A 22,700-nucleotide genomic window follows, 5' to 3' on the forward strand; every position below is an offset into this window, starting at 1 on the left:
ACATTTGTCTGCTCTTCGCTACCTCTTCTACCCACCCACCCCTGTGGCTACCATCCCTTGTGCAAATATTTGTCCTACAAAGTTCCTCAAGCAATCAGCAAGTTAAGTGAGTGTTGGACCTTAGTGTACTCTTACGGTATTTTTAGTGTCACTAGCTTTGGAAACAAAGGAATATACAGAACGCCATGAGTCACACTGCTGGGCTCAGCAGCTCTGTGAGTGATAAACCCCAAATTAAAGATGATAATACCTAGTTAAATTAGCACCCATTAGGTTGAGAAAAAAAATGTCAACATAAGCCTCTAGCTGTTGGTGAAAGTTCACCAGGTTATAGATCATGGATGTTGACTACTGGGGCACAGGCATTCTTTTGACCATGTTCATAAACATAACTGGGAACAAAACAAGCCATTTTGAATTTAATTTGAAACAACTGTGTTTTCATGTATTGTAAATAACTTTTACACAGCAGAATTGATGTGTGTGTGTGTGTGTGTACTGTAAAAGCCTCAAAATACAGAAAAGCCTCGCTGTTCACTAGACAGCTGGCATCTGCTGCCCTATTCCAAGTGATTAATTCATCTACAATGACTTCTCACCCCTTTGGATAAATCAGACAGTGTCACTGGCTGCAAGGATGGGGGTGGCCATCCTATACACTATGAAGCAATTATCTAATGAACTCTAGGTATTTTTAATATTTCAGAAGACACTTTCAAAAAGGCTTCTAATATTTTCTGTTTCTAAACAGCCATTAACAGCAACTACAAAAATATGGAAGAAGCATTCACATTTCACACCCCTCATCGCTGATGTTCCACTGATATTCAACAGATGGAAGCTCAGCAGTAGTTCTGTAAGTGGCTGCCAAATAGGGCAGCCAGATGAAACAGGGAGAGAAGAGGTACTATTCAAGATGCTGAGAGACGATGCTTGTCTCCGGGCCCCTGCTTTCTCCTAGGTAGCCATCGCAGTTTGGTTGCTCTAGCCAGATAGAGGCAACTGGAGCCAGGAGGCCCGCCTATACCACCATGGAAGAAAGCCACCCAGCCCTTTATTTCATGAATGGGGAAACCTTGATGCAGAGAGGGAAAGTAACTTATCCATGACATGGAATGTAGTCTCTTGACTCCCAGCCCAGTGGTCAGCCTATCACACCCTAATGTATGGTTTCCATCATGGAACCTAAAAGGGAGTTGAGGGACAAAACCTCTTCTGTCACCAATGGCTTCTAAAATTTCCCCTGAAGGGGGGAATAAAAAACAAAGCCTTTTCCATCTTGGTTAATGAGCATTATATTTTGTACATTGCCTACCTCCTTGGATAGAGACAATTGTCTGTGCTATGTCTTCTTTTCTTCCCATATCAAGGCCTGGTAACCAAATGGACTTTATCCAGTTCCTCCTTTTGGGTCATTGTGTTTCTGAACCTTATTATTTTTAAAAGAAAGAAATTGAAATTGAATCAGAGTCTTTATCTTGCTATCTCCCAAACTATTCAATTTAAAACCTGAACACTGAAGTTGGCAGATTTCTCTACTTGCTCTAAGTAAGCAAAAGAACCAGGAGGCCTGCAGGGAGGATCCCTCCAGCTTTGACGGAGACCAGCAGACTCTGAGAAGAGTGGTGTGTTTTGGAACTCCAAGAGTGACAATTTATCCTGAGTTTTCCATGGGGAGAAATATTGCTATTTTCTATTCTAATACTAATGATCTATATTTGGAAGTTTGAAGCTGGATCAACTGCTTCAAACTGTCTTCCTATTTATAATTTTCACACTCAGCCTACTTTGCTGGTTTATACCAGATTCACTCTCTCCACCTTCATTAATTTTGAGCAAAAATTTACTAGACTCCAGTAAGTTTCCAGGTACCATTGCAAATCTTTTTGCACAGCAATGAATAAATAACACACACATACACCCCTTTTTCCTTCCTACATTCAGAATCAGTTGAGTCAGGTATTACCGATAATGCGATATTGGAGAATGTGATTTTAGTCTATTGGCCAAGTGGGCTTCATATCATGTCCCTAAATTAGATATACTTTCCCAGTTATGGACAGTGTCACTGCTGAAGAAACACAGGCCACCCCGCTTGAGGACTGACTGAGAGTGTGTGCTGAGTAGTAGCTTCAGCGGGAGGAAAGAGGAAGGTGCTGGGATGAGTGTGTTCAGCTCTTCCCAAACTTGACAATGAGATACCACTTCACCTCCAGCCTGGAGTAGACTGTGTATACCACCGTGTATATTGGTGCATCATCAGTGTGGAATAGGGCTTCCTCCATCATACAGGTGTTTCTAATTCGGAAGAGTCAGGATTCCCACTCAAAGCTCTGGGCCCCTATCCTGCTCTTCCTCTGACAGGTACCAGAAGGAATTCTTTAGCAAGGAATAAAACTACTGAAACTAACAAATTTGCTGTATACTTTTTAAAATGAGAGCAATATATCAATATACCTTTTAAAAATTATTTTGGACTTCTCGAGGTGATCTAATTTCTTTGTTTATAAGAAGTATACGAACATTTTCAAATCATGTGCCCCAGATTGGAAAGAGTTCAGATCTACTGGCTGGAAACAGCTCGGTGGACATCCCCTATTTCTTCACCCAGTGTGGGAGCTATGGAAAGTACGATGGCTATAAAAGTGAAGATGCTTTTTGTCAGTTGGAGTAAAGCATTGAACAACTCTTTTCCATAGTGGGATTGGATTTCCACGCAGGCAAGATAGCAATTAATGATTTGGATTTGTAACATGGCTCTTAGCATGCAGAATTCACTGTTGAAAGTCCAAAGCTAAGATAACTGGTGAGGTCCAAACACAGAACTTCCTACCTTGGGTCTACTGACATCATCCTGCAGGCAAACAAAAAGAAGTGAACTCTTGATTGAATTGTCAAAGGTAGCTCATTTAAACTCAGTAGTGGATTCTATTTTCTACCCTGTCAGTAAAATGCACCATTTGGGTTAATGCCCTACACAACTGACACAGTTTACACTGATTTGTCTGCCAAAGGACAAAGTGACCCTTTGTGGAGGGGAGAAGGTCAATGCCCCAAAAGAGGCAAACAAGGCATAAGCTTTGTTTCTAATTGTTTTTCTAGGTAGTCAATCTTTGGTACACTTGGTACATGTTCATTTTTCCTTGAGAAAAATCTTTTAAAAAATAATTTAATGTACTGTTTTGTTGTTTGGTGTAATGCTAAAAAAAAATTCCAAATTTCTCATTCTTCAAAAGATCAGTAGAGATACAGAGTTTTATAATTTTTCTCTGTACAATCCCACTCAATTTGTCATGTAATGTCGATGTTTAGCATTTCAAAGGAGTTCATTTGAACAAATAGACTTTGTAGAAAGAGAACTAGGTTGGTGTTAGAATTGGCTAAACAAAATTCTCTCTGATGTCATAGATTCCTGCTCTGCAGATGAGTAGGCCATGCAGTTAGAACCTCATGGATGGGACAACATCACCTTAAATCCATGGGCGCTCTTAACTAGAACAGGTAAACTGAGTCATCAGTGATGCTAGAGATGAGGGCTCTTGTCCTAGTTGCCAAATGACTGGAGGGCATGTTCAAGGTCAACCCATCACTCCCCACACAGACACACAATTTTGAACATAGAGGTAGGACAATTAAGTTTGTGAACTCATCCTAGAAAAAGTGCTACGCACCTCATTGCTGAATACCGCTACAGTGACCTTCGAAATACTCCCCTTGGGAAGCTATGCACTGAGCCTAGTCCACCCTTCAAAGCAGTTTTGGAACTCTTTTTCTGGAATGGCCATCGGAGCTGTCATTGTATTACCCTTGATGTCCTGAATATCATCAAACTGTCTTCATTTCAATCTTTCCTTTATCTTCAGGTAAAGAAAGAAGTCATTGGGGACCAGATCAGGTGAGTAGGGAGGGTGTTCTAATACAGTTATTTGTTTACTGACTAAAACTCCCTCACAGACAGTGCCCTGTGAGCTGGTGCATTGTAGTGATGCAAGAGCCATGAATTGTTGGCAAAAAGTTCAGGTCGTCTAACTTTTTCACACTGTCTTTTCAGCACTTCCAAATAGTAAACTTGGTTAACTGTTTGTCTATTTGGTACAAATTCATAATGAATAATCCCTCTGATATCAAAAAAAGTTAGCAACATCATTGCAACAAATTCGTGAACTTAATTATCAGACCTCGTAGATCTTTGGTTCCTAAAACTAGTTCTCGCTTCTGTGGCTCATAACTCATATTGTACCTCACTTTGAAGCTCTTCCTTATTCCTTATCCCCATCCTGTAAAGGATTTAATCCCCTTTAAGTAGCCTTTTGTGATTGCACACACAGTGGGTCTCTGTCTTCTCAGAGCTTCTGCAAAATCTGTGTCCTATATTACAGTCTAGCACATCTTCTCTCGAAGTTAATGGTAAATTTATTGAAAGCAAGAACCATGGCTTCTATTCATTGCAGAATTTTTGAGCTAGAAGGAGTCTTATGGTAAAGACTAATGGACAAATGTGGAAGTGCTATTGAAATGTAAAGACCAATACCAGGTCACATAAAAATATTGGCAAATATAGCAGATGGTCTACACAGAAAAGGGCCTCAATATGTGCTCATTTTATAGCAGATCATTTTATTTAAGCGTTGCTTTCCCCCTGATTTCACAATTTGAGGGACTGACTCTTTAACCCCAAGTATATATGTTATACAAAAAAGACAATCAAATGACTCCTCTGAAATATTGAAAATGTAAACACCGAACTTGAGTTCAAAAAGAAACCAAAAGATTAAAACAAAAAGGTTATACAGCTGGAAGTAAGGATGCCAGTGAATAGTAGAATACCTGCTAGTATTCTAGAATCAAGATTCTAATATACTGGGTGTAGTATCAGGATTGTTACTTTATTTGACTCAAAGCTGTGAGCCCCAGGAACTGAGACAAGAGGGCCATTATTGCAACTATTTGAAAGTGGGAAGGAGGGAAGCAGGAGAAAGGGAGAACAACACTGAATCTTCAAGGAGAAAGATGCAAGTGATGCTTTGAAACCTGGTGGTTTTTCTAAGACGAGAATTCCAGAAAGAGGGAAGAATTTCTTTCTATTCAATGACTACTAGGAGAAACCACTGGACAGTAAGAGAATTAATTCCATCTGCACTTACTCTAGGAAACAGCTAAACTACTTATTTAGGTAAGTCATTAAGGAAACCCTCTTATAGATATATATTTTTTCTGCCAAGAGATTTATGTGGATATTCTTTTTCATTCTTGTTCTTTCTTTGGGAGGGAGGGTTTGTTTGAAAAATTAAATAAATGATGAATAATGATTAGAAATAACTGTGAAAGTAAGACCGGAGCTAAATTCTTTTTATAATTTATTCTTAGAATCTACAGAGACTGTTCTAAGTTTTAAGCAAGGGAGATAAATGTGTAGTTCTAGTGTCTGGTTTTTTAAAGTGCAGAGTTACGTATGAATGTATGAGACTCATCAACCAGAGGTGTGACTCATAGTCTCTGACTCCAGAACCTCTTTTGCCCACTGACCTCTAGTCTTGGAATAGGAGTGGCCATGTTGTGTATTATGTGACCCAGCCCTCCAGCCACAGCTGATTGGCTCCTGGTCAGTGAGCTGACCCAAGGGCAGCCAATTCATGGCCAGAAGTCCAAGAGGAGGCTTGTCAAAAGAGCTTTGCCCAGACATAATTGTGATGAAGTAGACTAATCAGATTCTTTCTCTTGGAAAGTTTGCTCCTTAGAAACTCAAAGAACTCATCTCAAACAGTAATCTCTTCATCACTCCAAAGTTCAATTGAACCTTTCTGTACCCTGCTGCCAGTTGGCCAGAAAACTCCTATAATTACGACTCTTCTTGACCCACTAACAAAGTAAGGCAGATCACCATCATTTCCCACAGAGGTGAGTTCCACTGACGTTGACTGGAAGAGCCTATCAAGAGTCTGACAACTAGAGTCCAGGCCCAGATTTGTGGGCCCCTTACCTCCATCTTTACAACATCAAATAGAGTTTCTCATTACAAGGACACACAAAAGAAGATAGCGATGACATCGGACAATCCATTACCAAGATTTATACAAGAACTCCAGCCACACCCCTTCTGTCCTGAACGTTGCCAGCATCTGTCCCTACATCAGGGGCACCATCCTCCTCACTGTCACCAAGGAGAAAGGCCTGCAGCAGCCCTCATATATCTGGTTCTAAAGGGGAATACACTATTGTCCCGTGGCCTTTTTATCTAGTGGTGAGTATAAAGAGCTTGCTGCCATAGGCCAGTCACTGGAGAAGCGACTTCTCTGATTGATCATTCCAGATCCAGCTCTTTCCAATTATCACGGGCTTAATTTACTGGTCTTGCTATCAGGTCAGAGCAATCAGCTTTCCCACCAAAAGCAGCAAGCCCTGCAACGGTTGCTTTTGTCAAGGCTTCAGCTATTAGAGCATCTATTTCTACCATCCTCCCAGGTTAGGTGGGTGAATTGCTTAGTTTGCACCAAATGACAGCTCTCTGATGTTACTACATTAAAAGAAAAGGAAAAAGTAAAAGAAAAGAAAAGAAAACCTTCATATAGCCCGCTGGGAGAGCAAAGTGCCCTTCTTGATCCAGATGCTTGCCTTCCCACCGTTCCTATCAGTCTCTCTGCCTCTGCACTATGTGGTTGTGACAGTTACAAGGTGGAACCCCTGCAGAGTGGCTCTGAGATTTGTCGGGAGACAGGCTTCACATTCACTCACATGGTTTGGTGGACCAGGGGGAGCTGCTGCAATTTCAAAGAAAAAGCCGTACCTGTTGTTAGTGACTGAATTATTAAAAGAATGGAATGTAAGTGAAAAGCACAATGAGATACCACTACACACGCATTAGGAGGGCTGTTTTGAGAAAGAAAATTGAAAATAACAAATGTGGGTGAATGTGTGGAGAAATGAGAAGCCTCCTTTGTTGTTAGTGGGAATGTAAAATGGTGCAGCCAATGTGGAAAACAGTTTGACAGTGTCTCATAAAATTAAACATGGAATTACCATATGATCTGCATTTCCACTCATAGGTGTATGTGTAATCAAAAGTATTGAAAGCAGAGATTCAAACTGATATTTCTGCAGCATTATTCACAAATGCCAGAAAGTGGGAGCAACCCACGTGTCCATCGATAGACAAATGGACAAATAAAATGTGGTGTATACATACAGTGAAATATTCTTCAGCCTTAATGAGGAAGGCTATTCTGACACATGCTGGGACATGGATGAAACTTGAGGACATTATGCTGAGTGAAATAAGCCAGTCAGAAAAGGACAAATATCATACGATTCTACCTCTAGGAGGTATCTCGGTAAATTTGTAGACAGACAATAGAATAGAGGTGACCAGCAGCTGAAGGGAGGGAGGAATGGGGAGTTATTGTTTGATGGCTACAGAGTTTCTGTTAGGGATGGTGAAAAAGTTCTGGAAATGGATAGTGGTGGTGGTTGTACCACATTGTGAACGTACTTAACACCACTGAACTGTACACTTACAAGTGGTTTAAAAAAGTATGGAAAAGTAAATTCCTTTTGTTTAATTCCTTGCCAAGGGCGTAGGCAACTCAGTTCCGTATACCACCTTCTGCCCAGAGTTTGTGAAAGAAATGCACACCAGTGTGTTACCTTACCACAGAGAAGAGGTCTGACTCTGGGAGGCAGGTTTCACTGGCCCACTCTGCTGGCTTGCAGCACTATAGTTAATATTCTCTTCAGTTCCAAATGTTGTCTTATATTTTTCCAAGTTCAATCAAATATATGTCCATTTTTCTGTCTGACATTCTGGGCAAGCGAGTTCTGCTGGGAAATGAGCCTTCTCTTCTCCCTAAGAAACCCTTTTAAAATGAATAAAACATGGGCCTGAGCAATTCAGCCTTCACAGTGGGTTCTCACCAGCTTATAGTATGTCTTTGTTTTCCTCTACCCTTGGCAAGCATGATGGCTTTGCTCTCATACTGACTTATTCCTGTGAAGTGGAGGACGACAGGCCATCTGGTGGTCCCATCACACCAGAGTTTAATTTAGACTCTATCCAGGACTACACACGTGTCCTTATGTTGTCCTAACTGCACATAGGTGGCCCTTTACCATTTCACCACAAAATGACCAAAGTTCACCAGCTAGCCCTGGGATGCGGTCCCTTGCTGAAACAAGCAGTCCTGTTTCTACATCTGGCTGAGCGAGACCCACAGTCTTGGAGGGCAAGGACTTTGAAGCCCAGCCCCAGCTGTGGTTTCTACAATCCACAAACACCTATACAGTGTAACTATTTTAATAAAATAAAAACATTGGCAGCCTAACTCTAGAAAGAAATAACTGTCAGATTTCTGGGTCAGAGCCAAATGATCCAAAAGTCCCTGTTTGGACCATATTTATGAATTAGAAGTGAAAACCCATATGCCTCAGGAAGCATCAGGCTAACTCTATTTGTCACCTCAAATGAGAAGATTCAGAACAGACAACAATGCTTGGAAATAGTATTATAGTAAAATGAGGATACAGTAGTAGCAGGCGGTGGAAAACATCAGACACAGAGGCATGACAGCTTCTTATGCTAATTCTTCCCAGGGACTTCTCCCTTTAGCAGATATATTAGTAAAACCAAACAAACTGCCCTAATTTTGAGTGCATTTCCCCCTTGCTACTCACTTCAGATGTTTCCACTATGCTGCTCCATAATCTGATGGCATGATTCTGACAGGTTGGCATCTGCTGTTGTTTGGTGTTTGGCATTTCTGATGTGACATCAGCTTCATTTCATGCAAGAAATTTTAGCTGGAATGAACCTAACTTTTTAGAGTGGGTTAAGAGTATAGCTTCACTTCAAAATGCAACTAAATCCGAGGAAGCCTTGGCCAGTCTATCTCCTTCGCTGGCCATTGGTTCATTTACTAGATACCATTACCCAGTGCCATCCACACTGACAGGAATGTTAAATCAATTAGGCCCTTCCGTGGAGTTGGGCTAAGGCAATGGGAAATGTCACCAGACTAACAGGTTTAATGAAAAGAGCATGTTCCTAAAGAATCCTACTAAAAACATACTGAAAGCAATGTGTATCAGGGTCTTGCTACGTAAGCTTTTTTGTAGAATCGGAGGGAGCTAGGATTGCATTGGATACTCCGTTACCAAAGCACATTTATTCCCTTCAGAGATTAGGATAACCTGGCCCCCTCCATTTTGGCTTCTAAGGCCGTTGTTCCCCACGGAAGAATAAGATGTTTCCTTGAAGTTGAGATAGATTTTCTATCTGTGAAATCAGAATTTAAATAAAATAATGAAAGCCTTTAAACTCTTGTTTGAATTGGGAAGGAGGGGCACTGCTGTGTAAGACTAAGACTAAGCAGTATGGCCGCTTACAGGAGAAAGCATCGTGTTGGGATGTAGAGGATACAGGAAAGGGAACGGTGGGTGCGCCATGGGTGATTTCTGCTCTGTGATCTCCTCCACCACCCTTGGCTCTGAGGATTGTGTCACCATGACGTCTCCACCCTTTGGGGTTCCTCTTCCATGGGGGGATCCCTGGCAGCTGGAGGTGAGCCCAGTTGCAGGTCCTGTTGTCGCTCCCTGCAAATCATTGCCGTAGTGTGTTTGGGTAGATGCAGAGCTGTGTACATCAGCACTACCCCGGCTCTGACCTACCCATACATGAGGTGAGATATTGTCTACCTGGGAACGTATAGAAGCCAGGCCCTGACAGACAGGCGAGCTCTTCTGAGTGTTCAGGCCAGAGCATTTGGCTCAAGATATGTAAAGAATATTTAAATGTGAAATCACTGAAACTTGCAGTGAGTTTTAATATGGTCACATTTCTTTTACCTTGGCCAGTTCCCTGCTTGGCGCCCTCCCACTAACTTTGGAAGAAAAGGGTAAATAAAAGGCAGTGAAGTAATGTCCTAACCACAGGTACAATATGTGTTACTATGCAAAGGAAGAGTCATGCAAATTTATCCTGCTCATGTATGCTTCAAAGAATATCCTTGATTTAATATCAGATGGCTATTTGGTCCACAGTATTTTTGTCAGGAGTTCTAACACATTTTTTATCCTCTTGTTACTGGGCCAAAACTACTCTTCTAAATCCTGAAAGCCAGTTCTTTTACTACCCTCTTCACACATACACACACACACACACACACACACACACACACACACACACACCACATGCACCACACACCACACACCACACACGCATACCCAGCCATGTGCTCAGATTAAGTTCTGAGACTTCACGTCTCACATTAAATAAGAGTCCTCTCATTAAATTGTTCTCTTGGAATCTTGTGATATCTGGACTCCATAGAAAAATGAGGGTATCTTTACATAGCCTGCCTTACACAGTATCTTAACTAAATCCTTTATGATATTTCAATAGCTTTAAGGAACTCTAACACTATATTTTAATCTGAAAACACACATGCTCTTTACAATACCATTCTCTTGTCTGGAAAGAAGGAAGCAAAAAAGAAAGGAAGGAAAGAAGGAAGGAGAGGGGTGAGAAAGGGGGAAAAGAATGAAGGGACGAAGGAAACTACAATCTTACTTTCCAATTAAAAAGCTAAGTCGAACAGTCCTTCTTAAAATTTAAGTAGTATCTAATATCTCTGTAACATTTTTTCCTACAAAAAGCAAATGAATATAGAAATAGTTTCCTCCCTTGGTTCTCAACAAATGAGGGAACTGTGCTCATAAGTTATATTTAGACCCCAGAAATTGAAGATACTAATCGCTGTGGTTTGCAGAGTGCTGTGATGTGCCAAGTGCTTTGCATTTCTCTTGTGCATTCTCACATGAACCCCGTGGAGGGTGCAGTGTGAGAACAGCTAACCTCTATGGAATGTTGACTCTGTACTGAATGCTTTCATAAGATATCTCATTTAATCCTCATAACCAGACTGTGGCTTGTTATCAATAAGGAAACTGAGGCTCAGAGAACTGAAGTATTTGCCTAACGACACTCAATTAATCAATGACAGCATGGAGATCCAACCTAAATCTGCCTGACTCCAGAACCTAAGTGTTTCTTCCTTTAGGTTATGTTACTTCCTGACAAGCGGGGGGATTGGGAAGCACTCTGCTATGAATGCATCAGCTCCCCAAACAGGGCAGCCAATTGCTTTGTGGTTAACAAGATCTACGGAGCCAGCAAGGAAGTATTACTGAGAGCCTGTCAGCAGCAAGCTGATATTAGGATAGGTCAGGAGCTATGGCTCTTAAACTTTGGTGCTCATTAGAATTAGGGAACTTAATAAATATGCAGATTTCTGAGCCCTCCTCTGGGTTCCTAGCTAATGACAGCAAACCACTAATTTTTTTCAAATGGTCCATAAAATTTACCATTTCTACTTTAACAGATTCAGATGATGACATTTCTGGTCTTAATGGTTGATGATGTGAATGGCAGTTGTCATCGGGTAGCTTGCCATTGAGAAACTTACAGTCTGATGTGATGACTAAGGACTCTGTGCATGTGGGAATGCAACAGGAAGGGCTGCACTTGCTTTGATGTTAGTAGAAATAGTGTCTACTGTAGCGTGGAACACAAAACGTAGCACAGAACCTAAAACATGGGCATGTTAAATAAATATACTTTACTGAGTAGCAGTGGGAGTTAACTGAATTAAAGACATTCCATGGCCTTGACTTTAATTTGATTGGCCTTTAATTTAATTTAAACTTCTAATTTCAAAGTTTTTGTGATACTAATCTCTGGTTACCCATCTTTATGAGGAAGAGGAGAATATTTTGTTTTCCCAAAGCAATGATATATCAATGTCTGTGGGGTTCCTTCTATTATTTTTATGTCAGTGTTTCAAATCTACATCTAAGAAAATTTGCCTGTCTTTTAACTTTTAAATATATTCCCTTAAACAAACGTATCAAGACCCTAACATTTTATATCAAATGGCTGAAAATGAGATTTACCATCTTGCAATTTCTTCAACATTAGGATATTTTATCCTCACATTCCTCGGTCTGTCACCATCTCTGTTTCCCCTGTGCTAGTGCCCTGTTCCCAGGGAAGCTGAGAAAAGTAAAAACAGCAACAACAATAATAATATTAGAACAATCTATTGTGAGATAGCAGTCAAGAATTAATAACTAGGGAACGTTCTTTTACATTTTAAGTCAATCCTTTAACATACAAAATGCATCCTAACCTCATATGTACATTTGCCTACCGGTAAACATGTGGCCCCTGATAAAATAAACTGGTGGCCCCTGACCACGAATAAAGCAGTGTTCTCTGGAAAAGATATTCGTTTTGTTTATGAATAGCATCTGTTCCAAGAATGTGTAATATTATGGCTCCAGTGTATGCTGTATAGGGAGAGAAAAAAATCGGGGTGGATTTAATACTACATCTGTGACTCGTTAGGTATGGTAACTTTCAGGTATTTGGTGGTTTCAGCAAAAGTTCTACTACACATTCCAGGCATCAAGAACCATAGAGAAGACTGTAAAAATATTTAGACAAAGAATTAATACATTCACTGGTTTGAGAAAACTACAAAGTACATGAAGTTTCCTGCTGACTTGAAAACTGCTCTCAATTCATCCTTTTAGGACGGAAGTGTCCCCATGCACAGACAGAGGTGGTAGTGATGGCACGTGCGGAAATGGGGAGTCCTGCTGGGCCTTGTCAGCTATGACTGGGAAAACTAGACTAACTTATGGTGGGTGGGTGGGGGAATGACAAGCATAGCAGCAGTTATCCAGGAACTTACTAACCAATTGTTCCAGCTGAATGAGACACCGGATTTGGACTTTTATGGTTATTTTTTAACTACTGCTAGTGAAAAGCTAACTTTCACTAATCATTTCTTTGTGCAGACTTCTGTTTCATGTCTGTTAGTTGCCTTATTACAAACCACTAATAATTTTCTTTGGCCTCTCTTATATGTATTTTTAAAAATATTACTTGCTTTTAGAAAGTTTAGTTTTTGTTAGATTCAACCAAACAAATAAATAGCACCCAATCTGTTTGATATATATATATACATATATATATATATATATATGTATATATGTATATATGTAGTATATATGTGTATATATGTGTGTGTGTGTGTGTGTGTGTGTGTGTATATATATATATATATATATATATGTAATCACCCAGCTACTTAAGATGCTAATAAACAGAGTTTGAGGACAGTAATCTAGATTTAAGTCAGAATATGGAAAAAGCAAAAGTAAAACTCAAAACAATTTAAAACAAAGAGATTAAAAATTCAAGAAAACCTAAACATGTTCTAAAAACGCAGGCCATTTTTCCTTTGGTAACCCTCAGCCCTCAGCTAACATTTTGTCCCTGTTCATATATAATAAGGATTTACAACTCAGGATTTCTACAATGTGAATTTAAATGAACATTTTTTTACTTTTGAGATATTCACCAATTCAACAGACAGCTTTTCATCTATCTGTCCACAGGTATGGTGCTAGGTTGTGGTAAGCAGAGGGATTGATTTGTACCTGGGTCTTAATTTATAAAGGTGACTGAGTAACAACATGGAGAGGTCAATGTCATTGAAAGAAAACTTTGAAGTTACAGTTTCCCTAGAAACACGAGGCATGGCATGCCATACACAGGGCCACAGGGAAGCACCAGTGTCCATCAGGGGGTAGAAAGGAATACGGGGAAAGCATAGACCACAACCTTTATTGGGGTCTCTGTGAAAAAGGCAGGGCAGGGCTGGGAAAACAGCTTAGGACTGGCTGGTTTGACTAACTCTAGTGGGCTTGGGGCATAGGGGCTGTTCCTAGTTGTCTGGATCTTAGGGTAGAGAAAATATTGGCTGGGTGTGGCAGTTAGATAAAAAGCTGGTTCCAAGTTATAGGCTCTAGATCACAGTAGAGTTGCAAACAGCTGTGGCCCATAGTTGGGCCCTGTAATTAATGGGTGTCAAGTAAACAAATATAGAACCTAAGAAAACACAGTTAGGGCAGGATGAGCAGTCCCTTCCATGAGGAACTCAGAATCTAGTAGCTGAACTAAACACAAGGTGTGATCAAACAATATAGTGAATGTTTAAATAATAAAAAGTTATTATACTAAAAGATGCATTGCCAGTAATCCCCCTTAAAATACTCCCCCTCACTTCAAACACATTTACCCCATTTTTTTGCCACTTTCTGAAGCAGTTCTGGAAGTCCTCTTTCGTGAGTGTCTTTAGTTGCGCTGTCATGGCTGCCTTGATATCCTGAATCGATTCAAAACGTTTACCTTTCATGTTCATTTTGACTTTGGAGAAGAGCCAGAAGTCACACAGTGCCAGATCCAGGGAATAAGGTGGATGAGGACACACTGTAATATTTTTATTTGACAGAAATTGCCATATACCAGAAGCGATGTATGACATGGAGCCTTTCGTTGTGATAACAAAATATGTTGAATCCTGCTGTCAAGTGTCACCCAACAAAAAGGCAGGGATTTTCAATACAGGAAATGGCGCGTTGAACTTTAGTATTAGTGTGTGACAAGTTTAACCTTGTTCGGTGCAGTCAGTCGGGTGTGAGCTACGATTGAGAGAAGGTGTGTTTTAAAGTGTGCGGTAAATAATCTTCCATCATGACAATGCTCCGTGTCACACATTGCTTCTGGTATATGGCAATTCTGTCAAATAAAAATATCATGGTGTGTCCTCATTCATCTTATTCACCAGATCTGGCACTGGGTGACTTCTGTCTCTTCCCCAAAGTCAAAATGATTCAGGACATAGAGGTATCATGACAGTGCAACTAAAGACACTCACGAAAGATGATTTCGAGAACTGCTTCAGAAAGTGTCAAGAACAATGGGATAAGTGTGTTCGAAGATAGACGGATTATTTTGAGGGGGATTTCTGGCAATGTGTCTTTTACTATGATAATTTTTTTTTTATTTAGACATTCACTGTATTTTCTGATCACACCTCATATGTAGGCTGATAAAGCGGATCCAAGGCATACCATGATCAATGCTGTGCTAGCATCTTAAACAAAATGCTATCGGACTTTTACACAGGTAAACAAGCGAAGATATGGAAAGCTTTCTCATATAGGCGATTTTACATTCTCATCAATATTCAACCAAAAGCGCTACTTCAAAATCATGCAGCCCTGGTACTAAATGCTGCCCTTTTGTACATGGAAGAACATAAGTCAAGGCCTAGCCAAGAAACATTACACATAAGAAACGTTGGCACATAAGAAACGTTAAATGTAAATGAAAGATAGTTTTCACCTCTCCCTCCCAACCTGGTATCATTTTTGTGTTGCTAGCCATCACTGACGTAATAAAACTCTGATACGTCATTCTCTCCCAAAATGAAAACTTTTTTTTTTTTTTTTTTTTTTTTACACAATTTATGCTGGCAACTGATTTGTTTCATAGTTGTTCACATATTCCCCATTATTTGAACAAAAAGTCACACAGGGTTAAAGAAAATACGTTAATTTTGCTATTTTCTTGATTAGCTGGTGTGTGATGGTGGGAGAGGCAGCCCAGGGATGCCCATGTCTGGCCACATCACTGTCTTCCTGAAGCCGCATTTACATCACCTTCGTACCAGTGGGATACCAGCCAGCCACTGTCATTCCCTGGGGGACAGGAAAACAGGGTTTTCCTTATGAATTTGGCAAAGAATTGTAGATTGCAGGCAGGGGGATGTTTGGAATGTTCTGTCAACCACTAGTAAACAGCAACCCTTTTCTCGGGTGAGTGGTGACAGGGCTTGGGAGACAGGCAGAGAGGCTGTTTTCCATTAATGTGTAGCTTTATGGAGGAAAAAGCTGACAAAGAGATAGCAAATAATTACAAATGATTTTTCTCATGCAAAAAACATGCAGATTCATTCTCCTTAGAGTGAAGGTATATGACTGAAAGATGTTTGTTATTCTTTCTTTAATCCCCAGGGGTGTAAATTTTTCTGTTTGATAAGTGTCAGATCCTCCAAGCAACAGTTAAGAAACACCTCACGCACTTTATTCCCTAGAGACATGGCTATGCTAGCCTTCATCTTCACATAGTGATGTTCATGGCTACTAGTTTTTTTGTTTTGTTTTGTTTTTTAATGTTTGTTATGTACCAATCCTTCTGTTAAGGTCTTGACACCGTATTTCTAGTTCTAATGTTGTATCCTTGTTTCTCAAACTTTCCCATGTGTAAGAATCATTTGAGCATTTACTTCAAGTTCACACAGTCCAGGGTCTCAACTGTAGGAATTAGAAATTAAATTCTGATGGTGCCCATTTTTGCTGAGGCCCAGGGATCTGGCTTTCAGTCAACTCCCCTCCCCCCACCTCCAGCTGGTCCTGAGGTAAGTGGTCCATGGAGCACATTTTGAGAAACAGAGTTCATGGTTAAAAATCATGTGGCATCACCTCTGAATTAATATACAGCATGTTGACATCTAACAACAAATTTTGTTAGTGCCCGTTGACATAAAACTCTCTGTATTATATACAAATATAATCATTATTGTCTGACTTTCTAGAACAAGCCAATAAGAAGGACCTCAAGGTTTTATCAAGAACATTAATCTTTTTTAAAAAATGAGAACTGGTAGTGTTTTTCAGACTGAGAAAAACATCAAAGACTATGTCAGCTAAAGGAAACCTTCTAGTAGGTCATCACAGAGGGGCCCTATAGCAGGGAGGGAGTTGGCTAATGCCAGGTCCTTGAAAAGGCAGCAAGTTGAAGAAACAAGGGTTTTGTCTTTTATTTTTTTAAGAAGGCTGTTGAGCATTCTTTCTCTGGTCATTGTACATCTGCCCTGATGACTCAATAGTCCAAGTTCCTTCCTGAGTCTGTGAAATCCCTTTTCCAGGACTCAGAGAAAGGAAGGGACATTTGGGTATCCGGGGCTGGATCCTGGCACATGCTCCCAGACAGCACTAGATTTCTAACAGCATCACGCTAAAAGTTGTTTTAAAGCACATTTTATATTTTATATCACATAAGCAGTAGATATTTTTTCCTGTGTTTAAATCTCCCCAAATCAAGAAGGTGGGAGAAAGGGACTGAAGCTGCACAAAAGTGGGAGTCGGTGGTGATTAGGACAGGAAATGTGATTCTTCTAAAGGTCCCAATAAAACTTACGCATGTGCTTTCTGAGTTACAAAGACCTGACTTAGGAAATAATGTCTTTTCATCTGAAAACATAATAAGAATATATGTATATTTGTATATGTGTGTATATAGAAAAAAAATACATAAGATTATACATAGCTGGTTTCTCAGACCTCATGTCCACCAACCCATGTCTATGTACTGGTGAATCATGTGGGAAATTGGCCCCGTGGATTTCCTCATCAACTTTTATCTTCATTTGGGGAAGCACCGCACTGCCCCTTGCCTCTGTCTTCTTACATTATAATTCAGACAATCACCCACTCATACTCATGTAGCTTTTTAATTCTGCCCTCCTTCCTCTTCATAATTTTATTTCCAAATCTTCAGAAAATCTCCCACCTTTCTTCTTGCTCACCAGCCCTACCACCTTCTTCTATCCTCAGTTTGCATTCTGCTTGTTCTCTTGAAATGGCCTTAGCCATAGCTGGAAAGCACTAGAGCAGGGCTAGTGATGTATGAGTGCCAAAGAAAGAAAGAAGCCAAACATTTTGAAATCAGGTTGTCATGATAAAGAGCCAGTGTCAAGAAACCACAAAATAGGTTTAAAATTGTGAAGTTGTTCTTGTCAGAATCTGGTATCTCAATCTTGTTATCTTCGTCTTAATTAAATCTACCCTTACCAGCCTTAAGGCTAGAACAATTTATTAAGCGTTTTGGGGTTGGTTTAGCTTGTTCCTAGCATTGCTTCAGTGTTGTTTTCTACTGCGATTATATAGCATTTCAGTTACATTACGAAACTTCTGTGAGGTTGACCCAGAAACCCAACAATATAACAATGTGCATCTTAATCTCAGTTCCCTGGCTGATTAATGATCTTGCGGAAACATTTGGTTCCACGTGCGTCTGCATCATGCTGGGCACTAAGTATTCCACAACAACAAGAAGTTATTTCATTGAGTTGACAAATTGAGGATAAACAGGAATTGTATGTCATTGAAGCAATCTATCTCCAAACGATGCTTTTATGACAAGAATAATGTCACTACTGTTAATAACTGCATTTTCCAGAAAAGCGGCTCCGTTTCTTTGTCTTCATCCTATTCCTCCAGCTTGGAGATGACACCCTTTGTATTTGCCTGGCCGCAACCCGCCCGTCTGTCAAGGTGCTCCCCACCAAGCCTTCCCCGGTGACTCCTGCCCACAGAGCCCTAATAGCAAGAGTATCAGTGCCAGGAGCTAACGTTTTCTTCATTCTCACAGTGTGCCAGCACTGTGCTGTGTGACAGAAAGGCATTACGTCACCTAATTCTCATGGCTTTCCTACAAGGTGAGCATCGTCATTATTCCCATTTTGTTAGAGAGGAAATGGAGGCTAACAGAAGTGAAGTAATACATCTAGAAAGCGGCAGAAGCCCCCAAGATCGGACCCAAGCCGTTTGCCTTTTGAGCACCTGATCAGGCCCCCCCAATCCCATCTCCTCGCCTGGTGTCCTCAAATGCACTATAGATAATGCACAACACAGCACCTGATTCTAGTTATCCTTTCGCAGCTCTAGTGTGTTTGGCTTTTTTGTCCTCTTAGATTGTACATTCCTATGATTAGGGTTCAGAACAAGAGTCTGGGGCCAGATTCTGCAACTTGCTAACTGTGTGCCTCTCAGAGCTCCAGTTTCCAGCGGCACCCACCTCATTGGACTGTGGTGAGGGTCAAAAGAAAATAATGCATAAAAAGTACTCAGACTGGGGCCACGCATGGTGACAGTGCAGACAACCTTATGCATTATTGGTGTTATGGCAGTGAGCACACTCTATATCCATGTATTGCTAAGTGGTTTTCTCAAAATTTGTTCTCTAAGGACTCCGGACTACTCTTTTATCCATTCTTGCCTCTGTGGACTTGACTTAGACAACATCCTCTCCCTCCCCAACCCATCAACAAAGGTGGACGTTTTATGTCTATGCTCTGCCCTCCAAAGACAAGGACTTTTGCACATCAGAAGACCTGGCAATCTAATCTCTGCGGCAGGAGGAAATTGGAGGGGGATGGGAGACAGCAAATGCTCATTCTGGTCTGAACTCCCCACTGGTCTCCTACTCTTGGCTTCAGGTAAATCCTACTCCTGGCTTCAGTTTCCTCATCTGTCACAAAAGAAGACAAACTAGCTGACTTCTGAGGTCTCCTCCAATCTATAGCTAAGACTCTTATATGTCTTCTTTTAAAAGAAGGAAATCCCAAGCTCTAAGGTGTTGTCACCATTGCTGTTTTCTGTTCATGCTTTCAATGTGTGTTTGTGTGTGTTTCTGTGTAAGTGTGTGTGTGTGTTTTCTGTCTTTTTGTGTGTGTGTATATGTGTGTCTGTATATGAGTGTGTTTGTGTGCATCGATGTGTGACTACATGAGTATGTCTGAGTTTTGTGTATCTCTACTCGTATGTATGTGTACATTCGCACAGGGTGAAGCTGCCCAAAGCCAAGTGACAGGGAAGTGTGGTCAGCCCACCTGTGCCTTTCGCACGAGCCACTCAGGCTGCGGTGCCTTGGCCTGGATGCAGCCCCCTCTGAGAGAAGCCAGAGCCTGGAGGCGTCCAGGCGGGCGGGGCGAGGCCGGGCGGTGGGCGGGGCGAGGCCGGGCGGTGGGCGGGGCGAGGCCGGGCGGTGGGCGGGGCGAGGGCAGGCGGTGGGCGGGGCGAGCGGCGGCGGCGGCGGCGACGGCTCCGGGCATGCTCCGCCGCGGCGGCAAGCGGGTTGGTGTCGCTGGTCCCCGGCCGGCCGGAGCGGCGGCGGTGGCGGCGCCGGGTAGCATGAGGGAGCCGATAGGTAAGTCTCGGCTACTCTCCCCACTCCTCACTTCCACTGTGCATTTGGCCCGCTCCCACGGCGCTTCGCGGGCCTCTCCCCCAGCCTCCCGCGCTCTAACCCCAACTTCTCCAGCCGGACGTTGCTCGGGTCCGAGCCTCACCCAGCCTGGGGGACGTCGCACCCGGCGCGGAGCACCCCGGCGGCGACCATCCTCGCAGCGTCTGGGGGGAGGGGCGGCCCGCTTTTCCAGGAGGGCGAGTCCCCACCCCTTAGGTGCCCTGCCCCGGAGCGGGGCACGGGGCTCCCTGGTGTCGCCCAAGGCCGCGGCTGGCGTTAGCGTTCGCGGAGCCCCTCGGCGCGGGGGAGAGCCGGGGAGGACAGGGGTCGCTGTGCCCCTCTTGGCGTCGTCCCCGCCACCGTCCGAGTCCAGCCATCCACCTCCCTCGCCCATTCGCCCCAACTTGGACGTCTCCACCCCGGGAGCTGACAGCCGCTGCTCCGAGTCCTCCGAGGTCCCGGTTTCCCACGGTGTCCCCGGCGGCTGGACCTGCCCGCGGGACGTGGGGAGCTGGCGGCCGCGCCCCCGATCCCTGCTCAGGTCCCCGCCCTGCCTGGCGCCCCCGCTCCACGGGTCAGAACTGGGGATTAGAAGGCTAATCGCCGCTGCTCCCAGAAAGTGCCCCGGTAGCCTGGCCCCGGCTGCTGGTGGTCAAGCGAAAAAGAAAAGAAAAGGGGGGTGGGGGTGAGAGAAAGGAAAGAGCCCCGCCTGAGAGTGCTGTAAATCTCGTCAATTCGCTGGTTTATGGGATCTTGCGCTGCCTTCTCGCTGGGGTCCTCGCTCTCAGGTCTCTGCGAGCACCCTCCGTCCCCCCAGCCCAGATTGCGGTCGTCACCCCAGAATGCCATGGTTTTCCTAGATGCCCGGACCGCAAGGAGGCTCGGCACCTACAGCTGAAGGCGCCGCTCTTGCTCCTTGTCACTGGCAATACCGTAGCAGCCAGGCTCCTCGGATTCTTCTGGGGGTTTGAAAACGAAGCTAAGATTTCACTACTAAAGAAAAAAATAAAAACGGGACTTCATGCCCGCGCAGCCTGGTGATGCCCTAGTCCTGCTCATCCACCCTTTCTAGGAGCAGAGGACTTTGGGGAATTAGCTTAGATCACCACTACCCCCCACCCTCACACACACACATCCTGTCACCCACTCTTGCATCTCTCATCCCATACATCCCCTCCCCTAACCCCTGTGCCTGATTCTTCCTTCCCTGGTCTGGTTGCCTGGCCAGTTTTGGGGAGGAGAGTGAAAGAGTTCTGACCACACAACTCAGATGTTTTTTTCCCACAGCTTCCTTTCTCTGGCTTTTTGTCTCTTCTGCTTTGCAGATATCCCAATGATTTGAGGTGAGGGTTGGAAGGTGGGAGGGGGTTCGTGGGAGGGAGTGGAGCGGGACATGGGATTTGGGCAGCCAGAAATGTTCTTTTTTTAAACATTTATTTGCTTATTTATTTTAGTTACAATTGACATTCAATATTATTTTATATTAATTTCAGGTGTACAGCATAGCGGTTAGACATTTATATAATTTATGCAGTGATCCCCTGATTAGTCTAGTACCCACCTGGCACTATACATAATTGTTGCAACATTATTGACTATATTCTTTATGCTGTACCCTACATCCCCGTGATTATTTTATAACTACCAATTTGTATATTTTAATCCAGAAATTTTCTTGACAAAAAAAGGCAGACTCAATAGTCTAAACTGAGTGGTCACAGGCTGTGAAGTTAAAACTTCGGGAAAATGGTGCCTTATGTCAGGTAGTTGTTTAATTTACCATGACCAGATTATGATCATCCAACAACACAAGTGTGTAGTTTTTTTGGAAATCACATTCAGATTCTATTTTATGGGACTTGTGTTGGTTTTCATGTGAAATTGGGAGTTTGGTAAATTCATGTGGTTTTCCATGATATTCTGTGGGTTTGGACTTTATATTTATTTACCTTGATATGAAGTGTCTAATTTTTAGCCACCCACTGAACAAGCTTCCTGAAGATCCCTACATGTTACTGGGGCAGGCAGCATGTAGTGAACTGTTTCACTCCTACTGGAGTGGGTGAGCAAATATTTGTTGAACAGGCCTTAATCTGCTGGGTCTTTCTCCCGCCAAACTTCACCCTCTGCTGCAGAGACTGGAAGATCAGGCCCTTGGCAGGCCTGAGAGATTTAGGGGGATTGGGTGGGTGGAGGGAAGCCTAGGCAAAAAAAAAAAAAAAAGAAATTGTCTTTCCCCCTCTTTGGAACGTAACCTAAAATGCCTGAGTGTCCACATGCTCTGGAGAACTTGACAAGCTAATCAGAGTTATCTAATAACCCATCTGAGTAGTCACAGATTCCAGGGGTTGATGGTATATGGTTCAGTAGCTATAAAATATAACTGGACATGGGAGGTACCACAAGGAGAATAAATAAGGACCATTTTTCAGTTAAAAGGAAGGAAATATGAAAAGATCCTTGGAGTCTGATTTTTAAAATGCAATTTGAACATAAATCTGAGAAATACTATCAGGAAAGAAAGCCCAGGAGCCTGTGGTTCCGCCAAGTGTTCAGTGTCCTCGCTGGGAGAGCCTGCTAGTTTGGGAGGACAGCAAACACCAACCGTGCTTAGGAGTCCAGAAGTTTCTCTCTTAATGAGCTTGGCGAGACTCCACGCCAATTATTCTGGAGAGAGTGTAGAACACAGAGGTAGGATTGAAACAATTGTTCTGTTGTGGTTTTTATTTTGATAAGCAAGGACGGTATCTCTGAAATCCTCTGGGCCTAT

General features: G+C 42.5%; 1 protein-coding gene across 3 annotated transcripts in view; it reads left to right on the forward strand.

Annotated features, from left to right (window-relative positions):
• Window positions 1-22,700, forward strand: part of JCAD (junctional cadherin 5 associated) — an 83,091-nt gene that overhangs the window by 16,964 nt on the left and 43,427 nt on the right. The window contains exon 1 of one of the 3 annotated variants that reach the window (XM_019731529.3): window positions 19,755-19,891. The exons of 1 other annotated variant lie outside the window; for it this stretch is intronic. The gene's annotated coding sequence lies outside the window, so the exon portion shown is untranslated. Of the gene's footprint in view, window positions 1-19,754; window positions 19,892-21,110; window positions 21,274-22,700 lie in introns of those variants that run through there. One more of the 3 variants, XM_019731530.3, reaches the window with a different exon arrangement.

Source organism: Rhinolophus sinicus, chromosome 1 (assembly GCF_057876585.1).
Source record: "Rhinolophus sinicus isolate RSI-liver-muscle chromosome 1, RSI-T2T, whole genome shotgun sequence".
NCBI classification, from domain to species: domain Eukaryota; kingdom Metazoa; phylum Chordata; class Mammalia; order Chiroptera; family Rhinolophidae; genus Rhinolophus; species Rhinolophus sinicus.